Genomic DNA, 15,252 nt, shown 5'->3' with positions numbered 1-15,252 from the left:
TCTAACCATTCAGCAGCAAACCTGTGATAGTCTTTATTAGGTACAGCAAGAGAAGACATATTAAAAGGACAAAGCCAGACTTCAATATGTTTTTTCTGCTTTGGAGACAAAAAAAAAAATCCCTTTGGATGTATTAGTTTCATTTACTTAAAGCTTCAGGAAAAAATAGAGTCTTCATAATTCCAATCTCAACATCCACAAGATTTCAGATGGATGAATATGGCATGAGCAATGCATATATCCAGTCCATAAAAGACATGCTACGCAGAAATTTGTATTTCTACTTTCTCTCATTCAAGGCCAACTACAGATGCATATGACAAGAAAAATTGCAATGGTCATTTGCCAAACCATGCAGTGTCATATGGCAGCAGTGAGCCAATCTTTAGAAGCTGGCTCCAACCTGACCAGCGGCTGATGTGCTCCCCTCCAGCTGTGACATCAGGTCAGGACAAGCATCATCCCAGTCATGCAGCTGATGGCAGAGCTGGAGGGAATCCCTCTAAGAGGAAAGCAAAGCCAAAAGGAGCAAGCTTCCTTCTGGGAAAATGGGATGAATTAAGGTCATACTGAAAAGAGGCAGGTGGTTCATAAGGTAAAAAGAGCACTAGATTAACATGTGGAAGTCATGCAGTTTTATTTTGAAGCCATGATGCCAAAGTTCTTGGCCAAAAGGCTCAAATCAGACCTCAGGCACAGTATCAATTACCTGCAAACAGGCCAACAGTCTGTACACACATATTAGAGCATCATCAGCCATCTAGTACAAGGGATGTTTAATCAGCTAAGCAGGGATACAGGGTTTGAGGGGAAGGGAAGTGGGAGAATCTGTGTCCTTCAGACTAGTAATAATGTTTGTCCTTCAGACTAGTAACAATGGATATAAAAAGACACTTTAACACTCAAAAACAACAAAAAAAAACCCCAAAGAAACCCACCACCATCCAAAAACAAACAAACAAACAAAAAAAACCAAAAACAAAAAACCCCCCAAAACCAAACTATATAAAACCAAAGTTACTGATCCATTTTTTATCAGCATGCTAATGAAATGCTACATTGTTTGACATGAGAAATTACTTGTCCATAAAATCCACTATGCAAGACAATCCTGTCTCCATAAATCAGATACTAAGTCCACATAGGGAGATAGGACTGCTTTATTTAAAAAACAATGTACAATCAGCAATTAAGCAAAACAGAGGAAAACGCTGAAGAAAAATTTAGCAGGGCAGTGATTCCCTTCATATTATCCTCCTAAAGACTCAACTGATAGAAATATATAATAGGTGTTTGCCTTAAAAAATTATACAGATTGCATGTTCCTAAGAGAAGAGTGTTATCCTCATGCTGGATTCTTTCCAGACATATTTTTGGCTACTACTGTAACCACAAAACACAGCTGGGGAACAGGTTAGGACACGCAAAAACACCTCTCTGACAACCCATACATCTGTCTCAGCCCAAAACCTGTGTATCTTTGTTTCATTTTCATTTCTGTGTGACACAAGCATGCAATAACAACAACAACAACAACAACAACAAAAAACAGCAGTAGAAAGCAGGAAGAAATATTTCCAGTTGATCCCGGTTTAAGTTCAGCAAAATATGTCTTTATATTCTCAAGCCATGAACACACCATGATACCCTGCTGATTGTGGGTATCACCACAAAGAGTCAGGGCATTTGACCAAAGGATGTCACTACCATGTTATGGTTACACAACCAATTTCTTTGATACAAAGGACCTAACAAGCACTGACAATCAACAATGCTTTTCTAGCTGAGAAAGCAAACTGCTGTGTGGCAGTACTTTCAGGCTTTCCACTGACATCATGCTAAGAAAGAGGCAATTGTCCCAAGGCAGATTTAGGCTTATCACCAGCATGAGAGAATGTCTTGTTTATAATCAGTAAAGGCTTTGAATCTAGAGGGGGACAAAACAAAAAAATTAAACACAGACTGAACAAACCTACTTGAGGAAAACCTGTCCACTTTATTACTAAATACCAGAAAAATTCTGCAGAAGGTACTGCATGTGAACGAGTGCTAGAGCAAATAATTCACAATTTGAAATATCTCATTAATTAAGCCTTTGATCCTTAAAATAGTAGAGAGTATGGTCCAAAACCCTCAACATTAGAAGGGAGACTATGGCTTTCAGAGCAGCGCCTATGCACCATTTTTTGTCTAAATACTGTTTTGGCCAGAGTTCTGGACCTGAAATTTTCTAAAAGAGTGAACAAAAGGTCTCTGGCTCTCAGTTCACAGCAAGTGTGCTGCAAGGTGCACTAGAGAACCTAACGCTGTCAAACAAGCTGTGCACTTCTTTGAGTATCATTCGGTATGGAATCCAGAATTTCCCCCAACTTCTCCCTCCCTGTTATCACTTATTCTACTTTAAAACAGACAGCTTTGAAATATTCGGCAAGAAAAGCTTGAAAGAGAAGACCTGAGTACTATGGTACAGGCCACCTAACAAACATCACAGTCTAGAGAGCAAAAACCTTAACAGTCTCACTTTGAGGATCTGTGCACACTATCATCCAGATAGCCACAGGAGCCTGTCCTGAAAGAACAACTCAAAAATGCAGAGGGGAAAAAGGAAGAAAAATGACAGTGCTATCATTTTCTGATGAATTTAAATCCCTGAGCGATCCCTGGATTTACTCAGTTACTGAAAGAATATAAGCAAACCTGCAAAGGCAAAGAATAAGTCCCTCAAAAAACAGAAAGAAAAAAAGATAGATGAACAAGACACGTGAACAAAGGGAGGTAACAAGTAGCTCAAGGTGAGACACACAGGAAGCTTCGCATCACGACTTGAGAAACATTCAAAGAAAGTTATCAGAGAAGAAAATTATCAGAGAAGAAAATTATCAGAGAAAACAATTAGCAGAGAAGAATGTGATTTTGTTCATTGCATTTTTCATGGCATGTTTCATTTGTTCAGACAAATTTCTGAACAAACATTTGCACCTAAACACCCACAAACCTCAAAAAAGACCTTCTTGACTTTTCCTACTCCTCTCTGTGACCTGAGGAATTTTACATTTGCCTGTTTGCCTGGAGTACAATTTTCTTCTTCACAAGGTGTCTGCCTATATCCAGACACAAGAAAACAGCAGGCCTGTTAACAGTGGACTGTGGGAGAGCAAGCCCCATACCTGTATCATGAATTTACATCTTACTTCCTCTGGAAAGAACACCACTTTAATGTAAGCCCTCATCTTCACATATAATCCAAAGACAGTGCTGTGTGGAACTTCAGACTACATAACCCTAATGTTTCCTTTTCATCTTAACATTGACATTGATAAATTATATTTTGCATATTGTATACTACACTGTCCAAAAATAAATCTGAGGCATAATAGCTGAGTTAAGTATTAAAGAAAATTGCAACTGGAATTAGCAGTCTGTTCTCCAGAAACAATCCCAAACAGGTAGGCTAAGACTTTCCAACAAAAGAGCATCCCTGCTTTATTTGTACTGCTTGAGTAAATACAAACATTGCTTAAGGACTGTGAAAATGAAAACTCCCACAACCTTACATAAATATCTGCAGCCAAAAAGCGTCTCTATGAATAAAGCTGAATACTCGACAGATATGTTTTCTAGTACACAGGGGTGAATAAAATGCACTAACCTTTTTTTCACAAATACACCCTTAGCAATGAATGAGTGATTAAGACTTGTCATTGCTAGCTCCCAAAACTTCCAACACATAGTGCTCAAAGCAACATTGTGGACCCTGTGATTCACTGTCTGCTACAAACACGTGGAGGAATTTTTCAATACAAGTGCACTTCAGTGGATATGTTCAAATACATACCCTATCTGGGTACCTCATCCAGCCATGCACTTTCACCAATATTAATAATATTTTGAAGTATTATAACTTTAGCAGTGTTGTTCTGATGGTTTACAGACATTAAGTGATAAGCCAAGAGCTCACAGTCTCATGAATCAACAAGAACACCAGGAAATAAGGAGTTGCATAACCATACTTATAGTTTCACCTGTCCCATTTCAGGCCCCTCTCTTTCTGCAATTTTTTCAGTTTAAGGTGTACCTAGACTAGTAATCTTCAATTAAATGAACATTTGGCTCTATTCCAACTACACCGTGATTTCTTTTAACAGGACCCTGATATTTTGAACCCTTTATCCAGTGTCCTAGGAGTGCTCTACTAGTGTCAGTTATTCTAAGAAAAGTAGTAAAATACTATTATACCCACTATACTGCCAAGTAAAAGACAATTTAAGCATCTCAAGGCAATACACAAGCTTATAGTAGAATTGAGAGAGAAGTTCAGGAGTTCTGCCTCCTAGTCTGCTGCTGTAATCATCAAGTAGTGCAAAAAAAACCACCAAAATTTAGGCATTACTTTAGACTGACATAGGATGGCTTTGGTTTTTTCCTAAATCATCATTTCATCAGAACACCCATTTGGCACGAGGTTGCTATTGCTTTTTTAGTTGTTGCACTCACATGGCAGCAGCCTCCTACAACCTACTTCACCTTTCCAACCACAAGACCCACAAGTAAACACCAAACAAGCTGAGGCAGAACCTCAAACACACCCTTAGGAATTACTGGAATACCTGAGGTTACCTGAAGATAAGCATGGCTTCCCTTACAAAAACAATTCTGAAATCTGATCCAGAGGATGCATGCATTTATCTATTATGAAGGACTGGAAAATAAGCCAAAATTCCTTAGGATGTCTCAAATGATGGTAAAACTCTGAATCTAAAATGAAGTAAAAACAGGGCAGAAACCTTCTTTAAAAATAGATCTTGCTGTGCAGCCAAGTATGCCTGCATGCAATTGTTATTTATTTTTAAATTGAAGTAATTTTCCAGGTAGGTTTCCAGATCAGCTAACAGAATGAGGTGTCTTAAAACTAAACAAAAGAAACACCAAGATTTCTCTCCTGATCACATTTCCTATAAAGATGTAGAGGAAATCAGGAAGCAATAACAAAATGCAATCTCTTGCCTGGCATTCCACAAAATCACAAAGTTGTGAATTTCAGTGAAGGCAAAGACAGTAACAATAACCAACACCCAGGAAATATGGTCCTAACTTTGAACCAGAAAGACTGGAAGAAACTGCCCTAAACATTGAAAAATAATTTGAAATCAAAACCGTAACAAACAAACAAATGAAAATACACATAAACAATACACCATACATGCCCCAAGCTCACAGCCTAATTAATAGCACAAACTGAAAGAACTCCTGGACTCCTTAGCAGGTTCTCCAGTGCTTTCTCCATTAAACCTACATCACCTCAAGCCTATTCTTATCAAGTGTTATCACCCCACACGTGGTTGGGGTGCACTTAAAGATGTCATTAAGGGACAACCAAAACAGAAACAGAACTGAGCAATGTCAGCACTTAAGGATTTTCCATTCAGTCCTTCCACGCTAGTGAAGAAGGCAACAACCCAAACCTCTTAGGACACAAGAAGACAGGAAAGTTATTCACAGCTTGAGCAAGTGTTAGGCTCAGAAAGCCATGAGATCCTAAGTCTCCACACCAACAAAACAAAGCAAAAGTAAATGTAAGTGAAAACAGACAGTTGCACATCACTATGGACACCCAGTCACCCGGTGTGGAATTTGTCAAACCTGTAACAATACCTCTGGAGGCAAATCAGTATGATCCAAATACTGTCCCATTGCATCTTTCTTAACAAAAAAATGGACAACTAGTATCAAATCCCCTCCTGAAGGCACTATAAAAAATTTATTATCATTTCCCATACAAAGGTCATTTGATTGTTTTAGGAGAATTTTCATTAAACAAATACTGGCTATTTCTTGGTTTCCCTATGCATCCTTGGATGATAAGGATGGACATAATTTCAAATCCATAGCAGGCAACAAAGTTTTTGTAGTATTTCTGGAGCTTGAACAAGTAATACTATTTTAAAACTTCAAGAGCTTGTGCTGGCACCACAGCATCAGACAATCAAATCACAAATATTTTCTCTCCAAGCCACCAGAAATATTTAAAGCAAACTCTAAAGGGAGAGGGGGAAGACAACTATCCAACCTTTGGAACATAAACTTCCTATGACAGAGACAAAAGACATTAGTGTGGCATCTCATGGAAATAGGAGACTATCTTTCATGAGATCTTGCAGCATTAATAGTCACTTCTAGCTCAGAACAAGCACCATTCAGGTCACCTGCTCTCTGCATTAATAACTGCAAAACAGACCAATACAGGACTGAAAATAAAACTGTATTGTAAGAATTTTCTATACATCTTCTTCTTCAACATCACTCTCTCTTCAGTGGTTTCTCTTTTAAATCCTTGGAAGAAAGAGCAATTTTCAATTCCTTTATTAATAAAAGTAAGTACTAGTTTGTGGGGAGGGAGGGAGGTTCTGTTACTGACTTCTAATTCATAACAACTAAGGAAACAAAGAAAGTCCTCTATAACTCCTTAAAAGAATTTAAAAGATACCATGCAAAAGCTACAGCAGCCAGACTCTAAAATCCTTTCTTTAAAAAGTCGTCGTGAATCCTACCCATAAGAGCCAATATGGTTATTAAATTCTCATACTGCTTCACTTCACCCCTCTCTGCACCTTCACCATCTCTCTGTCATCCACATGTTGGTTATTCATCCATTGGATATGGGTATTTTTGACAGAATATGTTTTCCTAAAAGACACAGTCAGCAATTTGCTACTGCAAAGTATATAATACACAGGTCTCATGATAATATGTGGATGACATGTGACTGCACACCTTATCTTTGCTGGTTTACTTATGTCTTCTCTCCATGTCCATCTCCTCTGTAGAAGAGCATACCAGCACCTTTGTAACCAGACCTGCAGCATGCAGGCTGAGGTGTTTTTCAGGAGATGCTGCCACTGCAATCACCCAGCATGAGCCCCTGAGGCCTCTGGAAGAAGAGACTAATAGTGTACAGGCACACTCCTAGCACAAGTACTGAGCTCAAATTATACTTTTTTATATAGTATACTTCCCTCAATCTTATTACAGGTTCAGTGAACAGACTTTCAAATTCAAAAATTCTCTTTGCAACACTGGAAAATAACTTGTATTGGATTTAATACTTGTTCCACAGGGTTATTCTATTGATATAAAGGAAGACAGAACGTCTCCTCAGTGGGCTGGCAAAATCTGGAAGGACTCCACCTCTAAAAGGTCTGTAACTCAGAGAAAGAAGACTTAATCCTATGATTTGTATTTCCTTTTAATGGAACTCTATTGCTGCATCAAAGCTTTGGCTGTTGAGAGAAACAGACTATTCTTGCTCATAATGCTCTGCTATAATTCACCATAAGAATTGATATAGGTATCTTCAGAAGAACCATATCCCTTCCCCCACTGGTCTAATCTATTTTTAATCTATTTTATATCTTCATCTCCACTTTGGAAAAACAGCAAATGGTTCCAAACTGCATACCTGTAACATGAGCTGGTTTAATTTTATCCCTTGATCATTCATGCAAGTTAGCAGATTTTCACTGCATAACTTCCCATGTCAATATAAAATACAAATGCATTTATTTAATTCTCTCCTAGAATTCAAACACTTTGATCGCTATAGCCAATTGAATTCATAAACACTTACAGGACAATGGAAGCTACAGCCCCATTTTCGGATGACAAATTAAAAAACATAAATAAATACATACATACATACATATATATATATATATATATATATGTATATATATGCCATAAAGGATCCTTCGCCTTAAGCATCAAACATCATTAAAGATCTTCTAACAAACCCTACCAGATAAGAGAAGGAAGAAGAAATCCAAACCAGCAGTAAGTCCACATCAAACTTGAAAAGCCCTCAACAGACTCCAGCCCAATTCCAGCTGAGAAATGCAAATCAAACCCATTTGACTTACATCATTATTTCTTTACAAATTAAGTGAAAGTTCCTGTACTGACCATAAGAGAGAGCTATTTCATTTACATATTGTTGTGTTTCCAAATTATTCAGGAATATCTTTTCTTTTTTGAACGACTAATGGGACAAATATGGATATAATACCAGTCTTCTACTATGCAACTATAGAAAGCTCTCAATCAAAACTTTCTTCAATCTTATAAACTTGGCAATTACTTTCCACAGGCCAGCTTTTTATGCTCCCAATGTTTCTACAGATAGAATTCATATACAGTAGATAGGAACCCCACAGTCTTTACAAAAAGATACATGTTAAGAGCAAAACTCTCTACAAGCATTTCTCAGGTTCCATGCTAAGATGAATGGACTTTACTCAAAGGGAAAAGAACTTTTATGAAGAGTCCTTTCTTTATATTTCACAGCAAACAGGAGTTTTCATACAAGGCCTGACATTCCATGTGCTCCACATCAAGCACTCAACTTTATCCACTGAAGTTTCTTATCAAATTTTACAAATTGAAAAAAACAGGGTTTACATCAAGCAAATTAAAGGTGTGGAGGATTTTAACTCTTAAGCTGGCAACAGATGAACTAAAAATGGACATGTTAAACTTTTGTCATTCTTGTGCCACAGGATGCTGCAGATGCTAAAGCTATCAAGGGCTCAAAAAAAAAAAAAGATGGCATAAATCCACCACCGCTATTAAAACCCAAATTATTAAATACCATCTGCCCACAGACTCCTAAACTGCACCGTGCTAGAGCCCAGTGACACTTCCCTTCAGACACTCAGCTATTTGCACACCCTATCATACTCTGCCCTGGGCATCTGCTATCAGGTTCATTGCTAAAAACAAGACACCCATGCAGAAACACCTCTGGTCTGAGCTGATACGCCATTCATAGGTCCATATTTTTGTGCCTGGGAAAAAAGAAGGTACAATATCTAAAGCTGGTTCAACACCTACACTGTTCAAGTTCCAAACACTATGTAGGGCACTTGTATGGCAGCCAAGATATTTATATAGTAACAGTTCTTAATATACTTACATGACTCGTGAGAGCTGGGGAAGACACCACAAGTATGTAACTCTTCCTCCTTCTCCCTTAGCTGAATTCACTTTCCCTTAAAAGTTTTGCTTAACACTTAAAATAGCTTTATGAGTAACATTTTTTTCTATTTTTATACAACAGTAACTATTATCCATACCCTCTGTGATCTTCAAGATAGGATTTGTTTTAGTCAATCTTCCTTCTGTGTATTTTAATCAGATTTTAGATAGGTAGATCTCTAGGGTTGCGTTTCATTTTTTAGTTATTTACAACTGAAAGGATTTCATAAAAGTCATCCTATCCCATTCCAACAGAATAGAGAGATCTGTTCTTTATAAAGCAGAGACAGCAATAACATTGCTACTAATGCTTGCAGGCTCAAAAATCCAAGGTTCCCATTGTATTAGATTCTGCATCCAAAAGAGAATAAAAGTGAGAGTGCTTTCTCCCTCATTTAAGAATTTTGTTAGTTATGGTCTTTCTCCAACTAAAGAGTCTCCTGTGGGCTGTGATCCATCACAATCACAGCAGGCAGTCAACCTTTGCTTTTCCCAATAACTTTACTTGCTAGTTATCTTCAAAAACACTGCTCTTCTATCATATTCTTGCTATACATGCAGACAGATTCTTTCCTTGCATATTGTGTCCAACATTTATGGCTCCTTTTTGTGTCCTTTGTGTCTTTTGTCTGCTTAAGTGGTGCCAGAGACCCCTGGTAAAGCACTTGTACCAATTCTCTTTAAATAGCTATATGCATGGATTTGGCCACCTTTGAAATTTACTGTTTAAACTGGTGAAACAAGAGATAGATGAGGATTTTATTTAGAAAACAGTTCAGCTGCTAGATATTTGCTTCAACAAATATGTCATGAGAAGAGTGTTTTCAAAGGAGAGGAAATCTATTCCATGGCACGTACAAAGCAGAGGAGGAACTGATAGGATGGATTGATGTGAGTGTTGAGAAATGCTAGATCTTTCTATTCTAATGGGAGAGTCAGCCTTCAAGCGAAGGTTTTGCAAAGAGTATTTTGCACTAGACAAGGATGTCAGAGATTATTCAAACCCAGGGCACCAGGAAAGTGTATGACTAGCAGCTGGGTCTGTTAGCTCTCCAACTATGCAGAAGGCAACAAAGAACCTCCACACTACACAGCCCAGCTTTCCAGTGGGAGGTCCTCCAGACCAGATCTGACAGACTACAGCTTTCAAGGATATGGCACAAAGCACAGTAATACTGAGGCCTTTCACAGGAGTGAGCACAAAGTGAAAATTATTATTGTGAACCATTTAAAAGATACTAAATTTGGGATACTGTAAAATGATGTAAACAAAGGCATTAATTAAAAATTACACAATAGAGAAATAATGGATCAAAACAAGAGTCACACAAAAACAATAAGCACAGCTCCAGGCACTTTCTTGAAACTGGACTTCTCAAAACATTTCCTCTTGGACCTTTTTCCAAATAATCTGAAACCCCACAAATCTAAGTGAAATCTAGATGCAAGTCTGCCAACAAGAAGGCATTGCTTCTACAGAGAGCCAACTGAAATCACTGACTACACCTGCCCAACTTCTGAAACATATTATTACAGTAGCTAAGCCTTAATAAAAGGTTTACAACTTAGATCTAAGTTACAGATCTCCTGTAACTTTTTCTAGATCTTCTTCTTAGAGCTACAGTTATAGCTTCTGTTTCTTGACAGTAATATACTGTCTAGGAATACAGTTTCCATATTATTTAGCATATATTACATTATACAGTTTTCAAGTTATAATCTTCCCATTATCAAATTTACCATACATTTCCTAATTTGTACCTTATCCCTAAATGACAATGACCTAATATACTATCTTGAATTTTAAAAAAAACAACTTTTGTTTTATTTTGTCAACTGTCAACCCATCATAAGACCTCAAGTCCTAAGTCACTATGAAAATGCACAAATAATGTCATTAGTAATTATCAACTGCACATCCCAACTGATAGAGACAGTTGGAAAACAACAAAAAGATGTGTACTTCACATTCCTAGCAAGAGAAGTTGTTCTGCCACCAGATGCATTACAAAAATGAGACACTGATAGTGACTCTAAAAAAAATGAAAGATTCTGTACCATTTCTACCAGCTTTACCACAGCAGAGATGAAGCAAAACACATAAGATAAGAGGATGCTGGTCATGTAACTTGCTCAGTCACACACTTTTTTTATCCTGATCGATATTAAGAGACATATGGACAAATTCTCTGAGCAGTCAAGCTCCCTGGTAACTGAACTAGAGACCTGCACCATTAGTACCTGGATCACCTTAACAGGAACTGTCCTGAAGCATTTCCTAACTCATCAATGAATTTAGTTAAGCCTTCACCAAGGTTTCTTCTGACATTGGGAAGAGAAGTCTGTCCTCCATAAAGCATAGGCTTAGCTCCCAACACTGGCATGGAAGGTATGGTATGAAATTACCTCAGTCCTCATTAAATGAACAACAGAAACAGAAAGGTGAGTTTGTTGGGGTTTTATTGTATGAAAAAGAATTAAATCAAAAAGTTTGATTTTATTATTAAACCTTCTTATAGAGCTTCTTATAGCAATCACAGCAGACAATGATCTCTTTATGAGCACTAGACAACATGATAATAATTACCCTAAGATAAGAAGAGAATAATTACACTGAATTCTTTTGCAAGGTGCTTTGAGACCTACTAATGAAAAGCAATGCTAAAAGCTGTGTATTGTAAGTATGCTTAATAATGACATAAAACAAGTACTTTTTCTAAAGGCTAGCTATAAACAAAACTGATTTTATTTGAAAGTTCAGCTGAATCAATGAATTTTTTGTGATAAAAATGAATCAGCTGCACTACACCAGCTTTCTTGGTGCAAGTTCACAATAGAACCATTTAAATCTATTCATTGCCTTATTGAAGGAAATACAATGAATATTTTAAACTGTCCACCACGGGCTCAGTATAGTTCAACATAAGTAGGGTTTTCATAGAATAATGAATGTGTTAAGTGTTTTACAATAAACATCTGTTGACTAGGTGAGAAATCCAGCATGTTGTCAGAAGCAGTGATGCAATGTATAAAAAATAAATTGTCTTTCTACAAAAATCATTCGTAACAGTTACAGTTGTCAGTTTTCTAAGCTATTTTTAATCTTATAAATAGCTATCTATATATACTATCAACCCACTACCTCCTTTCATCCCCCAAGAAACTGCTAATGACCTTCTTACAAAATTCCATTGGGGGCGTGGGGGAATATGCAGTTTTTCGAAATAGCTCTACTTTGCCTGACATTCCCACTGCCTGTGAAAAATGAGGCCCACTCGTGCAAATGTTCCTTATAAGAGCAATCAGGTTAGGAACTGCTGGCATGAAGCTATTTCTTGAATTAGGAATTACAGGATCAAGCTGATAGCTAGCATCCCCGGGGGATCACCATGATTTTGCTATTGTGGAAAAATCTGTGATGGTATCCTCCAAATAATTTTACCAGAAATCTTGACACAATGAGAGAACAATTTAAGTCTTGAAGCTTAAGTATAAACAGTTAAATGTTGGTGATTCATATGATCGTCTCCAAAGCTGTCAATATTGTATTATGGTAAAATACTTGCTATTTTGACACAGCTCTTACTATACTTAATTTTATTAACAGATACTTTAAGACTGAAATTTTGCGAATTATTTGTAAAAATAAACATTAAGAAACAATTTTTTTTTATTTACAGTTTTCATAGGTATAGAAAATATCCATTGCAAATACCCTTACCTATTCAAAACACAGGATGTTGCTCATGAATCAGTAAGCCTTGGACAGGCAAATTCAATCCTGGCAAAATGAAACTACCTATGACAATAATATGAGCGTAATTATATTTTTTTAAAGATTAACATTTTCTATTAAGAGGCTTTTGTTTAGTTCTTGTTTGAAAAACATGTATATCTAAGACACGGGCAAAAAAGGACTCTTAAATACAAAAACATCACATTTGACTCAGGCAATCACTTAACCTCAAATTGCTGGAGGCCTGGCCGGTTTCCCAAAGAATCACAGCACGCTCACCCTGTTGTTATGGTGTTTCCTAAGCATCTGCTATGTGCCACTTGCAGAAACGGCAATCCAAACAAGACAGACCTTTGATCTCACCCCATACAGCTGGTTTTAATCGCCTGTTCTAACGTCTCGGTCAAATTTAAGCACTGAACTGGTAAACGATTCCTGCACTTTTTCGGAAACCTTTAGGAAGCCAAGGCGCTGGAACACGTTCGCACACAGACGCTTACTGAAAGGCACGGCGAGAAGACACAACACAAAGAATGCGAAGGAGTTGCGCTCCTGAGGCGGGTCTCTGCACATCGCGGGGCACGACTCCGAGCCGTGCGCCCCCGCCACCCCCAGCCCCGCTAGGGCGGGGGCACGGGGGGGACGCAGCGGGAAGGGGGAAAAAATAAAAGAAAAAGACAAAAATATTTACAAATGGCAGCGCTACGGGCGCTGCACGGAGAGTCACAGGTGATGCCGGAGCCAGCGCTTCCCTCCCCGCCGCCGCCCGGGGCTCCCGGACCCCCCGGCCGCTCCCGGACCTCCGGGCCTGCCCCACGGGCCGGAGCCGCAGGTACAGGGGCAGGACGGGGGCTCCGGGCAGCCTCCCGCCCGCCTTCCCGAGGCTCATCCCGGCCGGTGCCCGCCGGGCGCGGGGGACCCGCCGCGGGAAGGACGCGGCTCGCGGCGGACGCGCACGTCCCGGCGGCGCACCGGGACCCCGCGCCCGCAGGGAGCGGGACCGCCCTGCCGGCGGCCGGCGCCCACCGGAACAAAAGGAAAACAGCCCCGGAGCCGCCCGCGGCCCCGCACAGCGCCCGGCCCATCCCGCCCCACCTCCCGCACTCACCTCGGCGCGGCAGCGGCGGCGGAGCGGGCGGCGGCCACTCGCGCCCGCGGGCTCCCTCCCTCCCGCTCCCTGTTCCCCTCCCTCCTTCCCTGCCCGCCCTCCCGGCTCCGTCTCTCACCGCTCCCGGAGCGGCGGCGGCGGCGGCTGGGCCCGGCTCCCCCGCCACGTGACCCCGCCACGTGACCGCCGCCCTGCCCCGGCCCGGCTCCGCCCCCGCCGCCAGACCGGCCGCGCCGGGATGCGCCGGGATGGGCCCCGCCGGGATGGGCCCCGCCGGGGAGCGCGGCTGGCCCGCCAGCCCGGCCCGCGGGACCCGGCCGGGCCACGGCCACGGCGGGGACACACCGCAGCGCGGCGTGGGAACAGCTCGCCTGACGGGGGAAACAGCCGCCAGCCCCTCACCGCCCGATGAAACCACAATAGCGGGCGTGATGTGACAGCAAAGCGCTGGGAGCGGGCTTGCCCCTCCTGCCCTCAGGGCTGAGAAAGAAGGAAAGTAAGTTGGTGCCAATATCTGGGGCACCGAGCCCCATCGTGTACTTCACACTCCCCCCCTCAAGAATAACAAGCGCTACATGTATTCCTGCGTTTTTGACTCACACCAAACGCCGCAGCGAGCGAAAATTAACTGTGCTGACCAGTGTTCCATGCCAAGCGTAACCTTTGCTCCCAGAAAATAATGCTTACAGTAATGGGTCACGGGGCTGTCTTGTCGGAGAGAATGCCTTCATCCTTCAAACTTGGAAATTCAGGATACAATCCTGATACCAACAAGTACAAGACCTGGGGGAGCCTCGATAAAAGCAAACTCTGATGATGTGTTCTGGTATCACATTCAATGCACATTCACTTCCTTCAGAAAGGAGTGACAAAATGCCTGAACATAAAAGGTGCGAAGTGCTCAGTAGTTTAAGAAAACCTGAGCGAACTGCAATTATCAGCTCTAAAAAAGCCATACAACGGATAGTACACGGGGAGCAGGAAGTGAAAAGGCCCTATCCCCTGCTGGCTTTAGTAATCAAAACTTACAGACCATTTCAGAGACTAAAAAAGTACATATTTTTTCACACCGTTGCCCAAAGTTCCGTAAGGATTTTATCTTACAACCTACAGCAAGAAGGGAATAAATTTTGTGCCAGAGGACCAGCTACGTGTGCAAAAATCTGAAAGACTGAAGCCTGAGATAATGTGTTAGAGTTGGGTATACATTTTGTCTGTTAATAAAATTCTCATTTAGAAAAAAATATTGCTTTTTGTTGAAGATTTTCAGTTGCCCTACACAGCTAAACCCTGGGACACCTCTTAAAAGATCCTATAGCCAAACAAATAAAATAAAAAACTGTCAGGCTCCATTTCTGGGTGCACTACAGAGTTGTTGTCA

At 40.4% G+C, this 15,252-nt stretch overlaps 1 protein-coding gene across 3 annotated transcripts in view; it reads right to left on the bottom strand.

The window, feature by feature from the left end:
- TULP4 (TUB like protein 4) overlaps window positions 1-14,060 on the bottom strand; it is a 153,229-nt gene extending 139,169 nt beyond the window's left edge. Inside the window, exon 1 of one of the 3 annotated variants that reach the window (XM_038134124.1) lies at window positions 13,990-14,060. The gene's annotated coding sequence lies outside the window, so the exon portion shown is untranslated. Of the gene's footprint in view, window positions 1-13,263; window positions 13,641-13,871; window positions 13,932-13,989 lie in introns of those variants that run through there. The other 2 variants (XM_038134126.1, XM_038134127.1) reach the window with 2 other exon arrangements.
- Between the last annotated feature and the right edge of the window lie 1,192 nt (window positions 14,061-15,252).

Source organism: Motacilla alba, chromosome 3 (genome assembly GCF_015832195.1).
Source record: "Motacilla alba alba isolate MOTALB_02 chromosome 3, Motacilla_alba_V1.0_pri, whole genome shotgun sequence".
Lineage (NCBI taxonomy): Eukaryota > Metazoa > Chordata > Aves > Passeriformes > Motacillidae > Motacilla > Motacilla alba.
This window is presented reverse-complemented; position numbering and strand designations above follow the sequence as displayed.